The sequence below is a fragment of the Helianthus annuus genome, chromosome 17, assembly GCF_002127325.2.
Source record: "Helianthus annuus cultivar XRQ/B chromosome 17, HanXRQr2.0-SUNRISE, whole genome shotgun sequence".
Taxonomy (NCBI): domain Eukaryota; kingdom Viridiplantae; phylum Streptophyta; class Magnoliopsida; order Asterales; family Asteraceae; genus Helianthus; species Helianthus annuus.
The window spans coordinates 1,337,872-1,343,975 of NC_035449.2; the positions used below are offsets into that span (position 1 = coordinate 1,337,872).

Below are 6,104 nucleotides of genomic sequence, written 5' to 3' on the forward strand. Positions count from 1 at the left end.
TTTGAAGTTGTATTATGATCATATTAATATATGGAATAACCCTCTGAGGTTATACTAGGGGTGAGCAAAAGGAAAAACCCGACCCTACCCGACCATTACCCGACCCGACCCGAGAACCGATCAAACATAAAATAAAGAACCGATTCACTACCCTAAATATCGGGTCGGTTCCGGTCCATAGGTCCAAGTCGGGTTTCACCATGAAAAGAACCGAGAACCGACCCGACCCGACCCGATTTTATATGAAAAATTGGAACCGATCTAAATACCTAGGTACTTGGGTTCGGGTCGGGTTGGGTATATTTTCGGTTCGGTTCTCGGTTATTTTCGGTCCGTACCTAAACTTACTCACCCCTAGGTTATACCATTGGGTCATATCATTTGTCGGGTTTTTATGCAAGTCCATATAATATGCCTAAATAATGACCAAAATGCCCTTCTTGCACATAGAATGATTTTTGAAACATAATGAACATGTAAAATGACTTTGAAACTGATATAACATCATATTAAATATGTTTTGGCATATTGGACTTGATATAGACTCATCTGATCACCCGATGCCGCCTATGCGCGTACGGTTGACTTGTATAACTTAGTTTATATAAGTTAGCTGAATCGGGTCAAAACCTTTCCAAATCAATTCTAATCAGAATGTATGATTGTTTGACCCATATCATACAAGTCATAGTACTCGTGAGGGTGCAAAACACATTCTATCCGGTCTCCGCTTAATCTAGCGAACTGTACCGCTTTTATTATAAGTTAACCGGTCCAAGTCATATGACTTGAATAAGACCCGTTAACATTCTAACGGATCATAGTTCCGTCCATTCCATACTAGGAGCCTCCAGTAAATTGAACATGTGTTAGTTATTTTGATTTGACGGTTGTGCTTAATATATCTTTGGATTGTAAAGATAAGCTCAGGTAAATGCTCTTAATCTATTTTCCCTATACGGGCTTGGGATACGGTGAAATTATTTACCGCTTGGTCGGATATGGGATCAACGATCTATGAGTCCAAAATCCAAATAACCCGTTTTAATCCGTTATACTTGATAACTTAAACATTGGGGGTTAATGTGACCGTGTCTTGAATATCCACGGCTCACTTAATTGCAAGTGGCCACGACTTAAGCAGGGGTGTGGGCATACACCTGACAAATGCTAATGCTATGATAAAATATTTTCTTACCCATATGGGGATTAAAGTGGTGTGTCGGTTAATCATGTATCAGAGTTTAGTTACGGGCCCTATACGTATTGACAAGCATGTAATACTGGTAACAAGAGATATAGTTTGTCCCAAGTTATTTATGAAAATGATATACCAAATGGTATAAAAATAGTTTTGAAAAGATTTTCAAAACATGTCGGTTAATTCTATTTACCAGTGAAAACTGACGTATTTTCAAAAGACTAAGCGCAGGTTAGCAAGTATGGAATAGGCTGGAGCTCCTCGGTAATTCTATATTGGAATTCGGGACTCCAAGGAAAAAGCCTAGTAGTCTTTATGTAGTCATTTTGTAAACTTCGATCCACCTGTGGATCTCTAGTACACTCTCGGTCTGTATATTTTTTTTGAACTTTCAAACATTTGTACTTGTAATAATTATTTTATATTCCCAAGACTTCCGCTGTGCTAAATGTGAATATCTATATCACTCGTCACGCATAAACCCTAAGTCCGGGCCCACCGGGAAATCAGGGTGTGACACACAAGTCTGTAGATTTAATCATACCAAATATGTGCCAAAGCCTCTCACCTTCCACAACTGTAATTACTGAGGCAGCGGGAGAGTATTTGACAATTTTACCCTTATCGCCTCCTATAGTTTCAAATTGTCAACAACATAGAAAGACTAATAAAAAAGTAGCAAAGCTAAAAAATATAAGGGGAGACAGAGGGGGTCGTCTTCACCACCACCAGCTCTGGTAGATCTGAAAAATATCTGCTAACAACGGTCCCTTTACATCCCCAACTCCAAAACTGAACTGGCAGGTGCAGAACTGATGAACAATTATGCACTACTCTACCATTAGATGGCTTTGTCATGCACAATTATTCTACCATGAGTTCAATCTCCTTTTCCTCCCACCTTCAAACTACATCTTCCCACTTTCTTTTCAAAATGGGGAAAAGACTCGAGAAGAATATAGCTCGGTTTCCATCATCCCTTCAAATTTCGAACACTTGTAAATATCTATAATCTATCTTTATTTCAATGATTATCCAATTCTCCTATCCTATCTAAGCAATAACCTCGGTGAATAAAAATGGGAAAATTGATAAATTGGATTAAAAACAACACCAACTAAATTCTTGATCAAGAAACCCAAAAAAATTGTAGTTGATTTTTTCCACTTATAAGCGCAAGTTTCGAACTTTAGTTGATTGTTTCCACTATATTGTATGGGATTGAGAGATTCAGACCATATCCACCAAGAATTAAGACCCTCAGACCCTCAGCTCAAGTTTCAAACGTTAGTTGATTTTTCCACTATTTATATGTGATTGAGAGATTCAGACCATACCCACCAAAAATTAAAGACCCTTTCTTAAAATCTGAAACTATTTACTGTCGAATGCTAAATGACCCACAAAGCCATTGGAACTCTTTATAGATTTCAGTTTTACAAGTCGGTTCTTTAAAGTACTAAACTCAACTTAAGTTTAACCCTCTAAGCATTGAAAAATTAAAGACATTTTAAACAAAAATACATTCAATGAAACTTCATATATTCAAAGAGTAGTAGTAATATATTGTCAAAGCAAAGAATAGTAGACAAACATAAATTCTATCAAAGTGTCATATATTCGTATTCACAAATTTACAAACTACTATGTGCAAGACTCACCATCTTATCCTCCAAAATAATCTTCAACCTTCCAATATCTCATTATCATCAAACCCTACATTAAACAATAGATATAAGTTAGTATACATATAGATACATGAAAAGATACAAGAAAAGATAATTAAACTTACCTTGACTAAGTGTTTCAAGGATATCCTCACTAGGTACTACAAATTCTATCGTTGGGAGAGGATTCTTAAACTAAAACCTTTACTTTTTAGAACGATTATCTTTGGATTCTATCCTTTCCCCTATCTATTCCTTGATCAAATGTCTACTGTTTGATAATCTGAAATTTTGTTTGTATGTCGGTACATAAACACTTTTATCAAACAAAATAACTAGATACAAATAAAAGCTTACGTTGGTAAGTCTGATTGAGAAAGGCTACTGGTCTGACTTATAACACGAATAGACACCCGTTTCAACCATGGATGTGCATCACCTGAAAACCACCATTGAACTATTATATTAAAAATAGTAGATTATATATATATATATTAATATCTATAGATTTAAAATAAATGGTTAAAAAATACCTGGATCAACGGCTATCTCAATATTTTCGTCGTTTTGAAGAGACAAGTTCATAAGCTCCTTTTTCTTATTCAACTTTATCAACTGGTGCAATTTTCCAAAAAAGTACCCCATAGAGGATATAATGAATGGTTAATTTCGAGAAAAAATGGGCTAAAGTAGAAGCCAACCTTATAATGTGGAACAAAATATGCTTAAATCCTACTATTGATCATAAAACACCTCCTTTGCTTTATACAGAGCTGCAAACATATATCTTAAACTAGGTGTGGTTTTTCCAATGGTCAATCGACGTAAACTCAATTAAATCCCAACCAAAAGATGAACTCGTTTACATTCTTCCCAAAAAGATTCACTTAGAATATAGTAGACAATACTATGATCCATTAACATTTTATTCTCCATTTTCCCAATCTTTTGTGCTTACCAACGCTTTCAAAGTTTCTTCAAAACTAGTTAGTCTTTCTAACGTATGAAAGTATGTAGTACATTTCGTTTGACCCACACAAATGAGGTGAAATCCTATAACTCTCTTAAAATCTAAAGGGCATGGGTTCTTGCAAAGAAGACCTATTACCAGTTTCGTGTTTTCAACTATATCATTTACCCAAGGAACTCTTCTAAAATCTTGAAGTATAAAATCAATCATCTGTGTGGCACAAGTTGTGAAAAAATGCGGGTAAAATCATGATCAAATTCTTCACCTAATTGAATGTATGTGTCTTTATTGTTTGTTATTACCTGAACTACATTCTCCACTCCAACCTTTTGAATCACCTCAGTGAACCAACCACGCAGATCTTAATTCTGATTCATTTCAAATGAGTTGATATGCATAGTTCCAATAGGTGAATTGACATGAAAATCAAGTAACCTCTTTCCATAGGAGGAAGTCCTCTCAGATGCCAATATTGAACAACCTATGTGTTCCCAATTCTCCATTAGGGAGAATTGAAAAGGAGAATGAAGGAGGGGGGTTAGTGAGGAGCAATGTTCTCCTACCCAGACCGGACCGGCCAGACCGACCGGTCAGGCTGGGATCCGCTGCTTACGCCAGGCCGGTTCAGCCTAACAACCCGTTTTTACAGGTGGCCGGCGGTTCGGCCGGAAAATCGTGACGCTTTTGAACCGGCGAACCCGTTCACCACCAAATATTATGGAAGGCTTTTGAAGCTTCGTGTATGGCATTGAAAGGTGAAGATTTCCATTCAAAAACACTAGCTCGCACTGTACCATAAATCTTAGAGAGGAGGAGAAGAGACAGATATTAGAGAAAAGAGAAGGAGAAGAAATAGATATCAGAAAGGGAGAGAGAGGCGGCTAAACATCTTTCATTTTTTTATATTAGGGTTAAACATTAGTTTCAGAAAACCCCCTCATAAATATAGGTCTAACACTTTTAATGACTCTACTTCTAATCATTTTAGAGATGAATTTTATTATAAAACTAAAACATTATTTAACACTCAAACATTTATTAGAATTTTAAATATGTATATATTATTTAAATTATTATCCAGTTCTTAAATCTGGTTCAACCTGTCGGACCAGTCTGGCCAATGAACCGTTAAGACATCCGGTTCGATGTCCGGTTTGGTTTAAAAAGATTGGTGAGGAGAATTCAACATGTGGTTATTGAAATAGATGATATGAAAATGATAGACCTTACCAAATCGGTTCAAATTAAACCCGACCAGAGGAAGGAGATTAGTATACATCATACGAAGAACAAGGCTTTTGGTGTTGCATAAAGTATTTTGTGTATTTGGAAGGATTTTGGTGTTGAGAAGAATGATTATCGGGTCGATTTTTGTGAGGAAGTGAAAAAGATTGAAACTTTTGAGAGTATAATACATCATATGAAGAAAACCCTTGTTCAATTTAAAGAAGGTACTTGCCTCTGCGAGTCAAAGAGGTAGAGAGAAGGGAGAATATGACACTGTACCCAACATTGCTTCTGCAGTAAGGATGAGACTGGTACACGTACTTGTACCGGTACCGAAAATACTGGTACCGAATTTGAACAAAACTGGATACCAAATACCGCACCGAATATATTGGTATGGTACGTGTACGGGTATTTCGGTATGGTACCCGCTTTGGTACCACATTGTTTTTATTTTAGTTTTTGAGCACTCGTACGGATACTATATAGGTAAAATTAACACGAATACCAATATATTACAAGTACCAAATATGTAAAATTGGTATACCAATACGATACGGGTACCAGATAGGTAAAATCAATTCGAGTACCATAATATGAAATAAAACATAATATAAAAGAACTTTAAAGTTCTATATAAAATTCGGTATCAGTACCTATTTTCCCATACCGGTACCAATACCGAAAATACCGAATACCAAAATCAATAAAATTGGCTACCAATACATGCACTGAGTACCTAAAATCGGTACGGGTACAAGTACGAGTACGGTAGAGGTATGGTTATGGGTATTTGCGAAAAAATGCCCATCCCTATTCTGCAGGGTGCATCTGTTTGCAAGTAAAAACTGCAAACAGTGGATGCCCCTAGCACAAGTCAACAGCCAAAAACCAAAAATAAAATTTATTTTCAAAAAATCTCAAAATAAAAGAATTAACATGTTCTACTTTCAAATGTTGTTTCAAAAACATTAAAACCAAAACTTTGTTCCAAAAATATAACATTTGTTTTTGTGGTTTAAAACTTTGTTTGTCTAAA

At 35.9% G+C, this 6,104-nt stretch overlaps 1 long non-coding RNA gene across 3 annotated transcripts; it reads right to left on the minus strand.

Annotated features, from left to right (window-relative positions):
- Positions 1 to 2,767: 2,767 nt before the first annotated feature.
- Positions 2,768 to 5,222, minus strand: LOC110922517. Of its 3 annotated transcripts, none has more exons than XR_002583220.1 (4): positions 5,069 to 5,222; positions 3,402 to 3,483; positions 3,226 to 3,307; positions 2,768 to 2,917 (listed from the first exon to the last, which is right to left on the minus strand). It is a non-coding gene; the product is annotated as an uncharacterized LOC110922517 (long non-coding RNA). The 3 variants fall into 3 exon arrangements; XR_002583221.1 differs by lacking the exon at positions 5,069 to 5,222 and adding an exon at positions 4,141 to 4,873; XR_002583219.1 differs by lacking the exon at positions 5,069 to 5,222 and having other exon boundaries at positions 3,402 to 4,873.
- Between the last annotated feature and the right edge of the window lie 882 nt (positions 5,223 to 6,104).